We start from the raw sequence: 13,909 nt of genomic DNA, 5'->3' as shown, positions 1-13,909 counted from the left end.
AACTGATGGACGAGGACGGACCATGTAGGAGTGAGGACGCCGCCACCGGGGGAAGGAACAAAGGAGGATCCGGTGTGGGGGGACTGCCGTTGGGGGGGGGGGGGGGGGAAAGAACAGTGGAGGACCTGGAGTGGGGGGACCACCGGGACTGGGGAGAACAGAAGGGGACCTGGCACGATACCTTGCAACTTTGTCGGCACCCTTTATGTGGCGATTATTTGCATTCCTTGTGTATGTAAGCAAAGAATGTCACCGTGACTTGTCACATGTGACAATAAAGCATTCATTTCATAAAATTGATACGAATTATGTCTATATTCCAAGAATGAATAAATAAAAATTAATCATATATATTACAGAAAGGATGAGAGGCTTTGGAGAGGGTGCAGAAGATAGTGTATTACCTATCAGAAGAGATGTTGGGCAGACTTGGATTGTTTATTTTGGAATGTCAGAAATTGGAGGAGTGAATTAGGAGGGAGTATATCAATTTACAATTACAAAAGGCTTAGATAGGGTAGGCAGAATCTTTTTTTCCTGGGTGGAAATGTCAAGATCTAGATGGCATAGCTTTAATGCTTTAGGAAAGAACTGCAGATGCTGGTTGAAATCGAAGACAGACACAAAATGCTGGAGTAACTCAGCAGGACAGGCAGCATCTCTGTCAGGAGAGATGCTGCCTGTCCAGGTGAGACTCCAGCATTTTGTGTCTATCTTTGGCATAGCTTTAAGGTGAGATGGACAAAGTTTAAAGCAGATACGTGGGGGACGTTTTTTTAATACAAAGAGTATTTATTCACAAAATGCTGGAGTAACTCAACAGGTCAGGCAGCATCTCAGGAGAGAAGGAATGGGTGACGTTTCGGGTCAAGACCCTTCTTCATACTGAAGAAGGGTCTCGACCCGAAACGTCACCCATTTCTTCTCTCCTGAGATGCTGCCTGACCTGCTGAGTTACTCCAGCATTTTGTGAATAAATACCTTCCATTTGTACCAGCATCTGCAGTTATTGTCTTATATTAATACAGAGTAGTGTGTATCTAGAGCATGCTGTCAGGGATAGTGCAGGGGATGGAGGGACATGGATCACACGCAGGCAGTGAAGATTAACTTACCATCGTGATTGGCAGACATTGTGGGCTAAGAGACTTATTTCGGTGCGGTGCTGTTCTATATTCTAAATCATTGCATTATTTGCTCCTTACTGAAATATGGATTGGGGTTCCTAGTGACCGTAGTTAGGTTTGTGAGCATAGGTTGAAAGTGTGTTGGAGGCATGGGGAAAAGGATAAAATTAATGAATTATTTCCTCCTTTTTGGCTCCATTTGTTAAAATTATTCAGTTATTCAAGGGAGGCGAATAATTTTATTTTCTGGGGAAAAAAGTCCCACTTGCATTACTGAGAAACTGAAGGCATTTGTGCTGTCATGGGTGCGGTAGTTTACAGGAGCAGAGTGCCACTTGCCTCATCTTCTTGATAGAATTGTAATTGAGCAGACAATACTGCCTCTCAGATGTGGCCAAAAAATCTAAGGAGGACCATGAGCCAGCACACATGGATATTTTCGAGTTCTCTAAACCCTTAGCCTCGATCAATCAGGAAGGACTGTGGATACACTCCTCAGATTTGATTGTTCCAAGAAATTCACTGAAAATTTGCATTTGCTGGCTCCTGGTCTACTCAATCTCAATTTAACCATTCTAACTAATCTCAATGAAGACAGTTCTCAAACAAAGTTGCATCATTTCCCCTATCCCTATCTCAGCCTTTTGCACTGCAGTTTTGCACTTTAACTCCAGTAATTTTCCTATGAGGGAGGGGAAATCTTTCAAACTAATGGGAAGCACTAGAATCTCTGGGACCACACTGTAGATCTAAAGTAATCTGATCTGTCAGTAGTCGAGATGCAGTATGCTCAAAAGCCAAGGTCCAAGCCAATGTGACTTGTTTACCAAAGCATATGAGATGATCGATTGTATAAAAACATAGAAACATAGACAATAGGTACAGGAGGAGCCCATTTGGCCCTTCGAGCCAGCACCGTCATTCATTGTGATCATGGCTGATCATCCACAATCAGTAACCTGTGCCTGCCTTCTCCCCATATCCCTTGATTCCACTAGCCCCCAGAACTCTATCTAACTCTCTTTTAAATTTATCCAGTGAATTGGCCTCCATTGCTTCTGCAGCAGAGAATTCCACAAATTCACAACTCTCTGGGTGAAAAAGTTTCTTCTCACCTCAGTTTTAAATGGCCTCCCCTTTATTCTTAGACTGTGGCCCCTGGTTCTGTACTCCTGCAACATTGGGAACATTTTTCCTGCATTTAGCTTGTCCAGTCCTTTTATAATTTTATACATCTCTATAAGATTCCATCTCATTCTTCTAAATTCCAGTGAATACAATCACAGTCTTTCCAATCTTTCCTCATATGACCATCCCACCATCCCGGGGATTAACCTTGTGAACCTATGTTGCACTGCCTCAATAGCAAGGATGTCCGTCCTCAAATTAGGAGACCAAAACTGCACACAATACTCCAGTTGCTGTCTCACCGGGGCCCTGTACAACTGCAGAAAGACCTCTTTACTCCTATACTCAAATCCTCTCGTTATGAAGGTCAACATGCCATTAGCTTTCTACACTGCCTGCTGTACCTGCATGCTTACTTTCAGTGACTGGTGTACAAGGACACCCAGGTCTCTTGCACTTCCCCTTTATCTAATCTGACGCCATTGAGATAATAATCTGCCTCATTTTTTTGCCACAAAATTGGATAACCTCACCTTTATCTAAATTATACTGCATCTGCCATGCATCTGCCCACTCACTCAACCTGTCCAAGGCACCCTGCAACCTCCTAACATCCTCTTCACAGTTCACGCTGCCACCCAGCTTTGTGTCATCTGCAAACTTGCTAGTGTTACTTCTAATTCCATCATCCAAATCATTAATATATATTTTAAATAGTTGCGGCCCCAGCACTGAGCCTTGCGGCACTCCACGCGCCACTGCCTGCCATTCTGAAAAAGACCCGTTTATTCCTACACTTTGCTTCCTGTCTGCCAACCAATTCTCTATCCATATCAATACCCTACCCCCAATACCATGTGCTCTAATTTTGCTCACCAATCTCCCGTGTTGGACCTTATCAAAGGCTTTCTGAAAGTCCAGATACACTGCATCCACTGGCTCTCCTTCATCCATTTTACGTGTCACATCCTCAATAAATTCCAGAAGATTAGTCAAGCAGGATTTCCCCTTCATAAATCCATGCTGACTTGGACCAAACCTTTTACTGCTATCCAAATGGGCTGTTATTACCTCTTTAATAATTGACTCCAGCATCTTTCCCACCACCGATGTCAGGCTAACTGGTCTATAATTCCCCGTTTTCTCTCTAGCTCCTTTCTTGAAAAGTGGGATAACATTAGCTACCCTCCAATCCACAGGAACTGATCCTGAATCTATTGAACATTGGAAAATGGTCACCAATGCATCCACTATTTCTAGAGCCACCTCCTTGAGTACCCTGGTATGCAGACCATCAGGCTCTGGGGATTTTTCAGCCTTCAGTCCCATCAGTCTACCCAATATTATTTCTCGCCTAATGCAAATTTCTCTCCGTTCCTCTGTCTCCCTAGATCCTCTAGTACATCTGGGAGATTGTTTGTGTCTTCCTTAGTGAAGACAGATCCGAAGTACCTGTTCAACTCTTCTGTCATTTCCTTGTTACCCATAATAATTTCACCCGTTTCTGCCTTCAAGGGACCCACATTTGTCTTTGCTAATGTTTATCTCTTAACATACCCAAAGAAGCTTTTACTATCCTTCTTTATATTCTTGGCCAGCTTACCTTTGTACTTCATCTTTTTAGCCCTTATTGCCCTTTTTGTTACCTTCTGTTATAATTTGAAAGTTTCCCAATCCTCTGGGTTCCCGCTACTCTTTGCTATGTTATACATCTTTACTTTTAGTTTTATTCCATCCCTAACTTCCCTTGTCAGCCTCGGTTGCTTCTTACTCCCCTTAGAATCTTTCTTCCTCTTTGGAATGAAATGATCATGCATCTTCTGGATTATGTCCAGAAATTCCTGCTATTGCTGTTCCACCGTCATTCCTGCTAGGATCCTTTTCCAGTCGACCTTGGCCAGTTCCTCTCTCATGCCTTCATAGTCTCCTTTGTTCAACTGCAACACTGACATTCCTGATTTAACCCTCTCCCTCTCAAATTGCAGATTAAAACTAATCATATTAATCTGCAATTTGAAAGGGAGAAGGATAAATTAGAAGTGTCAGTGTTGCAGTTGAACAAAGGGGACTATGATATATATTCTCAACATCTAAAAGATCATCTACCAAATATATATACTCAACATCTACAAGATCAAGATCCTTTACCAATCTATTCTCATTTCACCATCCAACCATCTGGCTATAAATATTCACAGCAAGACTTTATTGCTTGGAACGGAGGAGGCTAATAAGTTATAGAGATGTATAAAATCATAGAGGGAATTGATAGGATAAATGTATAAAATCATGGGGGGAATTGATAGGGTAGGGGAATCAAGAACTAGAGGACATGTTTAAGGTGAGAGGGGAATGATTTAATAGCAATCTGAGGGGTAACTTTTCACGAGAGTGTGGTGGTTATATGGGACGATCTGCCCCAGGAGTTAGTTGAGCTTAGATGGGGCAATTTGGTTGGCATGAACTCGTTGGGCCAAAGGGCCTGTTTCTATGCTGTATGACTCCATGGCTCCTACACTCTATAACTCTCAGATCTTAGACAGTGAGGAGCACTCCCCATATATTGGAGGCCATCTCCCGCCTACCTTCTGTGGCAAGTTAAGATCATTGCATCTCCCACCAGAAGAAATTGTTTCTCTCCATTAATTCAGAAAATTCCATTAGTCCTCATATATTTCAAAGTGCTTTTTTTCTTTTAAATCTATACATCTCGTGCTTAACGATAATTTCTTAACTACAGCCACTGTGAAATTTTAAAGATTGAATCATTTACATTTTCTACATTTGGTAAAAAAGCACTGGACTGTAGGTTGTTCAATATCAGCAGAAACTTTGGCTGAAGTTGGGGCATTGCAATTAATAGGAGAATGGGGTTAAGGTGGAAAGATTGATCAGCCATGATTGAATGGCAGAATTGACAATGGGCTGAATGGCCTAATTCTGCTCCTATCACCTATAAACTCATAAATAAAGTAATTGGGTGTAGCAAGGTAGCTATGTGGGCAGAAATAGAATATGTTGGAGAGCTCAGCTGTCAAGTCAGCACTTATGGCAAGAAACGTTTAGACCATTAAATAGTGAAAAACTGGTGTCACATTTTTCAACATATTTCTCGTTATGGATACTGCAGTTGTTGGAACTTTACAAGAATGATACCGATTGCTGTGGCTGCATGAGGGTATTAAAAGATATGAGACAAAGTCAGGTCTATAAAGTCTATATGCGTAATGGACCAACCTTAATTTAATCAAATAGCTAAACACCAGTGGGCTGAATGGTCTACTTCTGTTTGTAAAGTTGAAACAGAAGAAAAGTATTTTGTGCCTCAAGCAAGTTCTGCAATTTAATGGATTTGTGGCTGATCCGTGACCAAACTCCATATGTTGATGGGAAGTGGAAGATTTGCAGATGAAATGCTTTTTTAAAAGGATAGATCAAAGAGGTGAAGGAAAAGCATGGTTGCTGCCTTTCATTCTCCCTCATACACTTCCTCTCTCTCATACAGTCTCTCTCTCGCCCTCGAACACATACAGTTTCTCTCTCACCCTCGATCACATATAGCCTCCCTCTCAATCCCAATCTCTGACAGTTCTCTCTCTCATTAAGTTATCTCTCATACAGTCTCTCTCTCTCTCTCTCTCTCTCATAGTCTCTCATACAGTCTCTCTCTCTCTCTCTCTCTCTCTCTCTCTCTTAGTCTCAGTCTATTTCATGGTCTCTCATACAGTTCTCTCATACAGTCTCTCTCTCTCAAATAGTCTTTCTCATAGTCTCTCTCAGTCTCTCTCATACAGTCTCTCTCTCTCATTGTCTCTCTCTCTCATTGTCTCTCTCATATAGTCTCTCACTCTCACAGTCTGTCTCTCAGTCTCTCTCAAAGTCTCTCTCACTCTCAAAGTCTCAAAATCTCTCTCATAGTTTCTCTCTCCCTTTCACTCTCTCTCTCTCTCTCTCTCTCTCTCTCTCTCTCTCTCTCTCTCTCTCTCTCTCTCTCTCTCTCTCTCTCTCTCTCTCTCTCTCTCTCTCTCATACAGTCTCTCATAGTTTCTCAGTCTCTCTCATACAGATTCTCTCTCATGCAATCTCTCTCAAAAAGTCTCTCTCTTTTTCAGTCTCTCATACTGTTGCTCTTTCATCATTCTGTCTCTCGTACTGTCACACTCTCTTATACCATCTCTCTCTCTCTCTCTCTCTCTCTCTCTCTCTCTCTCTCTCTCTCTCTCTCTCTCTCTCTCTCTCTCTCTCTAATAGCTTCATAAACACATACAGAAAATGAGATGATTATCTGATGAAATGGTAGTAATGTTAAAGTGTAAGGAAACTTATATTGTAAACATATTCTTTTGTTAAGTAGTTCCTTTAATATATTTTTGGTAAAGCAACATGGAAATCGGATGAACAAGGAAATATTGAAATTTGCAGTTAAAAAATTCTGTAACTATTCACAAATATCTGTGGTAACCACTCACAAATATTTTTTCTAATGGAATCCTAACAAAATCGTAAAGTAAATTGAAGATTTTCAGTTTTAATTTCTGAGTTTTTATTTTGATCCCAGTTTCATGATAGCAACCAAGCGGATAGAACATGATTGGTAAAATGAATTACCGATCTCTTTGCTCTTAGATTTTGTTCCCATTTCCCCACTAAATAAAAAAATAATTGCTTCGTAATTCATTATTTCTTTCATTCAGAATTAAAAGTTGAGCCATCAACAGCATGTTTGTGAACTGATTTATTTTCCGCTTCACAGGAGTTGTCTGCCTTGCTCTCTTCGGTATGTCCTCCACCTCTTTTCGACTGAGACAGGAGGCGTTGCTATGTCGCACTCTATGAAAGAAATTCAGGCGTGCAGACATGTTCACTAATTTACAAAAGAGCTCCTCTCTTTTTATATTATTTAGCGTCTGGCTGCGGCAATAGTCCTTCAGTTCTCAGCGGGTTAACCGAAGAACAGGAGATGGATTGTAATTGGCCTATTTAGAGTATTTTGCATGTGAATACTGTGCTAGTGAAGCATTACTAAGTCTGTTGTGAATGACAGGGTGATTAGAATTTAGATTAGAAAACCCATTCACTACTCAGAAAGTACAGTAATTGGCTCAGTGTGGTGAAAGTTGATTACATGTAATGATAAAGTAATAATTTCAGTATTTAATATTGATCTAAATAAGCAGAAAGTTGGTGTAGTGTCATCTTACCCTGCGGAATAATTCTATCGTACCTCATTACCAGTGAGATAAAGTACAAAAAAAGCGAGCCATGCTGCTTTGGAGAACTTTGCGAAGGAAGTATGTGCATTGTAGGTATGTACTTAGCTTATTGAATAAGTCCTTGGCTAAAAAACTAAAAGTGATGTTGAAAATTTGTGGTGCGGGCCCTTATATCATGCACAGCCAGCAGCCTCACTTGTTGCTGTTGCTTCAAGCAGTTGACGATATGTGTGGGAAATTTATTAATTAGTTTTATTGTGTGCCTTGGAGGCAAATAGGCTTGAGTAGAAGCTTATTGTATCAATTTATAAAATACTTTTGTGGAAAATCTTGTGCTATCAATAATTTCTTTCATCGCTTGCAATTTATACTGAGAATCTGTTGGTGAGTTATTTTTACTACCTAATATCGAGTTATTTAAGCAAAATAGAGCCTGATTTGTCACATAGTCTACGCTCTCAGCCATGGGTTCTTTAAATTAATTGTTATATATAGCGAATACAATTTGAAGGAGAAATTATACTTATTGAATAGTTACCACGCTCTGATATTTCCCGATATTTAAAACCAGGTAGGATAGTCATTTTGGCAGCTCCTCCAGTCCACTTGTACAGGTCCTTGAAGAAGCTCACAAGCTAGTTTGCTTAGAACGTACATTACTTGCGGTGGTCATCACATCATCCTAATCGGGAGGCAGGAGCACTGCATTTTATACTTTTACCTCCCTATTTTTAGCTCTTAGCATCGTTTCTAGCACACTTAGATATTTCCATGTCTTTACCAGATGTGGCACACCTGTAGTTCTGTGAAGAATTGCTACACAGCGATGGGCAGTTAATACTATTTTATGACCAGAGTTCAAGGCTAAGTGAGTACCTTGTTTTAGGTGTTTTTGAATGAGTGATTAAGACCAAGATTTTTATTCTTCCAAAGCTGTAAAGTTTTGTTTATCCAAATGCTGATGATCCCCATGATCCTAGTCGAGATCATTATTTGTTTCTGACTTGCATAGAATGTAGAAACGCACAGCACAGAAACAGATCCTATGGCCCACAATGTCTACCGAACATGATGCCAAGGTAAACTAATTTACTATAGTTAGTTTAGAGATACAGCGTGGAAACATGGCCTTTGCCCCCACCCCCTACCCCCCCCCCCCCCCACCTCCGAGTCCACACCGACCAGTGATCGCCGCGCATTAACGCTATCCTCCACACACTAGGAACAATTTACATTTATACCAAGCCAATTAACCTACAAACCTGTTCGTCTTTGGAGTGTGGGGGGAAACCGATGATCTCGGAGAAAACCCACGCGGTCATGGGGAGAACGCACAAACTCCGTATAGATAGCACCCGTAGTCAGGATCGAAGCCAGATCTCCGGCGCTGCAAACGCAGTAAGGCAGCAACTCTACCGCTGCACCGCTGTGCCACCCAATCTGCCTGCACATGATCCATATCCCTTTGGCTTTCGATGTACAAACCTATTCATATATAACTTGTAAGTTTAACTCAAGGCACTTATGCAGATATTGGAAATATTACATTGTCAATCTGTTTTTCCAGTGGGTTTGCAAATGAACAAAGTCTTGCATCAAATTCAAGTCCATGTTGAGTTTTTAGGGCTGCCTTAAAACTACAGGGGCTCCAAGGGTTATGAATGAATGATTTACAGAAATCCAACTTTGCAAAGACTCTCCCACATGTTGCTAAAAGATTCTTTAAGCCCGTAATAAGAATAATAAAATGTTTCATTGCATTCACGTGTATAGGATACATTTCATTAGTTGAATTGTGGCTAGTACAACAATTAAATGAAAGAATTATAGCAGGTGTAGGAAAGAACTGCAGATGCTGGTTTAAATCGAATGTGGACACAAAATGCTGGAGTAACTCAGCGGGTCAGGAGAGAATTATAGCTAGGTATTTTGTGGAGCAATACGATATCGGTTTTGTATTTTTTAAAAAGGAAGTTTTTGATTTGGAGTGAACTTGCTCTGAGGAATGGAACCTTGCATAACCTGGATGCTGCCTGCACATAATTACATTCAGCTTGCATTACAATCTGATCTCTGTCCAATGATTTCTGATCAAGTATCTTGTGATCGAGCTTCAAATTAGAACTGGGTCAGGTTCAACTATGGCATTGCATGGCTGAAATAATTGTTATAATGAGATATGAATGACAGGTTTATCCACTTTAGTGAGGTACCAGCTTTAGCACTCAAACTGATGGACACTAAATGAATGAACTATTCAAAGAAATCAAATGTAACTGCCAAAAGGGATCGTTGATTATTGTAAAAATAAGAAAAAGATAAATACAAATGTTGAAAGAAAATTCTGAGGGTTGGTTGTTTACTGAATTACAGAATTTAGATTAGTAACATAGATTCTGCTGAAGGTGTTGGGAATATCTCGCAGCTGGCCAAGAAACTATATGGTAGTTGAATTTTCCAAACTTGCTCTCTCTGTCTCCACCCCGTCTTCCCCTCGCCTATAAAACAAACCATAAAGATTACTATTGTTTGAATAGTTTTCAATTTGCTTTGTTTTGGGATTAGAGCTGACAAACACCGTTATCAGCAGTGGCCAAATCTGTCAAAGTAAACTACATTTACATTCAGGAATAGCATTTTAATTCATTTAAAACAGGCCACTGGCCTTTTCTTAATCTTGCCGGAAGTATGGTGAAAAGTGATTTGCTTATCGAAGTGAGGCATTGAGGTGTTTGTTTTTTAATCTGCAGGTTGTTGCCGGAGCTGACATTTATCATCCATCATTAAGATGAGAGAGAGAGAGCTACAGAGAGAGCTAAAAGTCAACTATATCAGTGTGTCTGGTAGGGTGTAGGAGGGAACTGCAGATGCTGGTTTACGCTGAAGATGGACACAAATTCTGGAGTAACTCAGTGGGACAGGCAGCAGCTCTGGATAGAAGGAATGGGTGACGTTTCAGGTCGAGACCCTTCTTCAGAAGGTTCAGTCTGAAGAAGGTATCACAAAATGCTGGAATATCTCAGCAGGTCAGGCAGCATCTAGGAGAGAGGGAATGGGTGACGTTTCGGGTCGAGACCCTTCTTCAGACTGAAGAAGGGTCTGAAGAAGGGTCTCCACCCGAAACATCACCCATTCCCTCTCTCCTAGATGCTGCCTGACCTGCTGAGTTACTCCAGCATTTTGTGATACCTTTGATTTGTACCAGTATCTGCAGTTATTTTCCTACAGTCTGAAGAAGGCTCATGACACAAAATGCCACCCATTCCTTCTCTCCGGAGATGCTGCCTGTCCGGCTCAGTTACTCCAGCATTTTGTGTATATCTTCGGTATACATCAGCATCTGCAGTTCCTTCCTACACATAGTTAATAGACCTGTGGCCGAGGCTACTGCTAGTAGAATATGCTACTTGAAGATGAATTCATTGGCCTTGACCACTTGTCTGAGGTCATTAAACTTTTTCCGGGACTGCATCCAGCCCCTTGGAGCTTTACTTCCATGAACCCTCACAGCCATCTGTTCCTATTGCTTTTTGATTGTGTATCTGCAGAGCCTCCTGCCTTTCTGAGCATTCAAAATCAGTCTTCTGTTTTCTGCTTCTTCCAGCAATTATCCATAAGTTAATAAATTACAGGCACAGAATTAAGCCATTTGACCCATCAAGTCTACTCCGCCATTCAATCATGGCTGATCTGTCTTTCCATCTCAACCCCATTCTCCTTCCTTCTCCCCAAAACCTCAAACACCCATACTAATCAAGAATCTATCAATCTCCACCTTAAAAATATCTATTGACTTGGCCTCTATGGCCTTTTGTGGCAATTAATTCCACAGATTCACCACTCTCTAACCATTCTGCTCACCGTCCCAGATTGGGTTTGACTGTTGAACAAGTTCTAACATCTGGTTCTGCCACATTTAACCTTTCCTTTGAAAGTTCCAGGTTAGTTTTATGATTAGCAGACTTGCTTTAAATCGTACAAGTCACTAATGATGTTGGTTGATCATCTAGCTGATGGATGGAGACAACAAACAATGCTGGAGCACTGACTTCACATGGCACGTTATAATTAGCTGGCAGCATGAAGTTGGCATGTCACTTGTATTCCACCCAATGGGCACATGTTACGGTCCCTCCAATCATTTTCATGAGCTAACCAATTTATACCTCCAAGTCTTTACGTTTGTGTGCATCACTCCACTCCATTTGCTAGAAAACACAGAGTACATCTGGACATTTCCTCGTAGATATGGATATGGATTTATATCCTCCAGTATTTAGAAGAATGAAAGGTGATCTCATAGAAGTGTATTGGGCCAGGCTTTACTGACTTGGTCCCCGTGCCTGGAGTTGCTATTGTTTAACCTGGTCAAGATGATGTGGGCCAACCTTGGTGGCGTGAAACACCGTGTACCCCAGCCGTCTGGTCTGAGCCACAGACAAGCCTTTGACAGTGCAGTTGTAAGGTCCTTCCTGAAACAATCTGAATGTTTGGATGTGTGTAGGAAGGAACTGCAGATGCTGGTTTACACTGAAGATAGACACAGCATGCTGAAGTAACTCAGCGGGACAGGCAGCATCTCTGGAGAGAAGGAATGGGTGATGTTTCGGGTCAATATGCTTCTTCAGACCTGGAACGTCGCCCATTCCTTCTCTCCAGAGAGCTGCCGGTCCCGCTGAGTTACTCCAGCATTTTGTGTCTATCTTGAATGTTTTGATTTCTGGAAAAGCCCTGCCTAAAGCTTTATCAACAGTAAAAGCTGTAAGTACTTCTTAATTGTTGTCACATTTTACTGAAAAAAAAATCAATAAACATATATTATATATATTAATATATATATATATATATATATATATATATAATGCACAAAATGTATATACAGATATTTAAAGAGGAGTTACAGATCTGAAAAGTTAACTTTTTCCCCTTGCATTAGAAGCTGTCTGACGTGTGTTTCTACCATTTCTGTTTTTAATTAAGATTTTCAATAAATGAAGCTAAACTGAAATGATCTTTAAAAAAAGAAGTAATATCTTCACTTTTGCCTCCAAATAAAAAGCCCGCAATCTCCTATAAGATGAATGGGATTTTAAATCCTGTGCCAGGTGTGTTAAGGTGTTGCCTCCAGGTCATCTCCCACCTTTGAGCTGCGCTGCTGGTTTCCGATTGAGCTGTCAGCCTGTATTCCACATCTATCAGTAAACTGGGGCTATTAGCATTTGACTGCATATGCATGGACATGCAGGAATTATTGTGGTTTTAGCAACTAAACACCAGCATTGTGGGGCAACCTGTTGCAGTGAGTAAGATCTGGCCCAGGATGTTCTTGAGGGTGTTGCCATGGGAGACAGGGAGAGGACATTCCCTGACTGGAGAGCCCAGAGCTCGAGGTAAAAGCCACCGGGTAAGGTCTGAATATGGGAGTTACATTTTCTTAACTCTTTACATTATAAAACCTTAGAATTTGGTATGATTGGTTTGTCATTGCTCAGCTTCTGAGCATATTCAAAACTAAGCCAGATAGATTGTCCTTTAATAATGGTTTTGAAGCATACTAGTGGTTTAAAAATTGCAGATGCTGGAAATATTTCACAAAAACCGAACGCTTGAAGCACCCAGCAGGTCAGGCAGCATTGCTCGGGAAAGAAACAGTTCATTTTTTGGATCAAAAACTTATCGTCAGAAGTGCAATGTGGGTAGGGAAGAATGTAAAGTTGCAGAGAGGGAGAGGGCATGTCAGCAATATGTTATCAAAAGACAAATAAAAACAATTGAATTTATTGCAAGAGCCACTGTAGATAATCAGCCATGGTCCTACTAAGTATTGGAGCAACCTTGTGACACCATGTGACCTGCTCCCACTCCAATATCTCTTCTTAATGTTAATATATTAGGAAATAGTTCCAATCTACACATGATCTTGTGTGGGGAAAGCAACTGGTCAGTTTAAACTCGATCTTACTATTTCTAACTAAAAGAGAAGTGAAATTTGGCAAAGATGTTGCTATTGCAGGTTAAAACCCAGCGACTATTGGAGAATTTTCAGGTACGGACAGCGGCAGGGAAATCATTCATCGTAAAACGCAATGAGAAGTGACTTTTAGATGAAACTAGACGACCCGTGGACCCATTGGGTTCCCGTTGTTACTAAAGGTTCTTTAGTAACTTGTCAGTTTCTTTGTTGAACTAAATTAGGGCGCATGTTGCAATCAAAAGCTTTTGAACAATTGGTTGGGAGGAAAGCAGCCAAAAACCGTACACGATAGCGTAACAATTTAAACGTAACACGACCCGTGGACCCGTTGGGTTCCCGTTGTGACAGCCCCGGGGCCGGTGGCGGGCGAGGGGGGAGAGGAAAGGGGAGAGGGAGCCACTCACCCGGACCCGGGCGGCCATCGCGATAGCCAGCAGCAGGAGAACGGCCGCAAGGCGCTGCCTCAT

The 13,909-nt window shown here is 41.2% G+C and overlaps 1 protein-coding gene across 17 annotated transcripts in view; it reads left to right on the top strand.

Annotated features, from left to right (window-relative positions):
- The window catches only part of tcf4 (transcription factor 4), a 544,855-nt gene that overhangs the window by 308,151 nt on the left and 222,795 nt on the right, over positions 1-13,909 (top strand). Inside the window, exon 1 of one of the 17 annotated variants that reach the window (XM_078423243.1) lies at positions 7,334-7,561. The exons of the other annotated variants lie outside the window; for them this stretch is intronic. The gene's annotated coding sequence lies outside the window, so the exon portion shown is untranslated. Of the gene's footprint in view, positions 1-7,333; positions 7,562-13,909 lie in introns of those variants that run through there. 17 annotated transcript variants of the gene reach the window in all.

Source organism: Rhinoraja longicauda, chromosome 1 (assembly GCF_053455715.1).
Source record: "Rhinoraja longicauda isolate Sanriku21f chromosome 1, sRhiLon1.1, whole genome shotgun sequence".
Classification (NCBI taxonomy): domain Eukaryota; kingdom Metazoa; phylum Chordata; class Chondrichthyes; order Rajiformes; family Arhynchobatidae; genus Rhinoraja; species Rhinoraja longicauda.
This window is presented reverse-complemented; position numbering and strand designations above follow the sequence as displayed.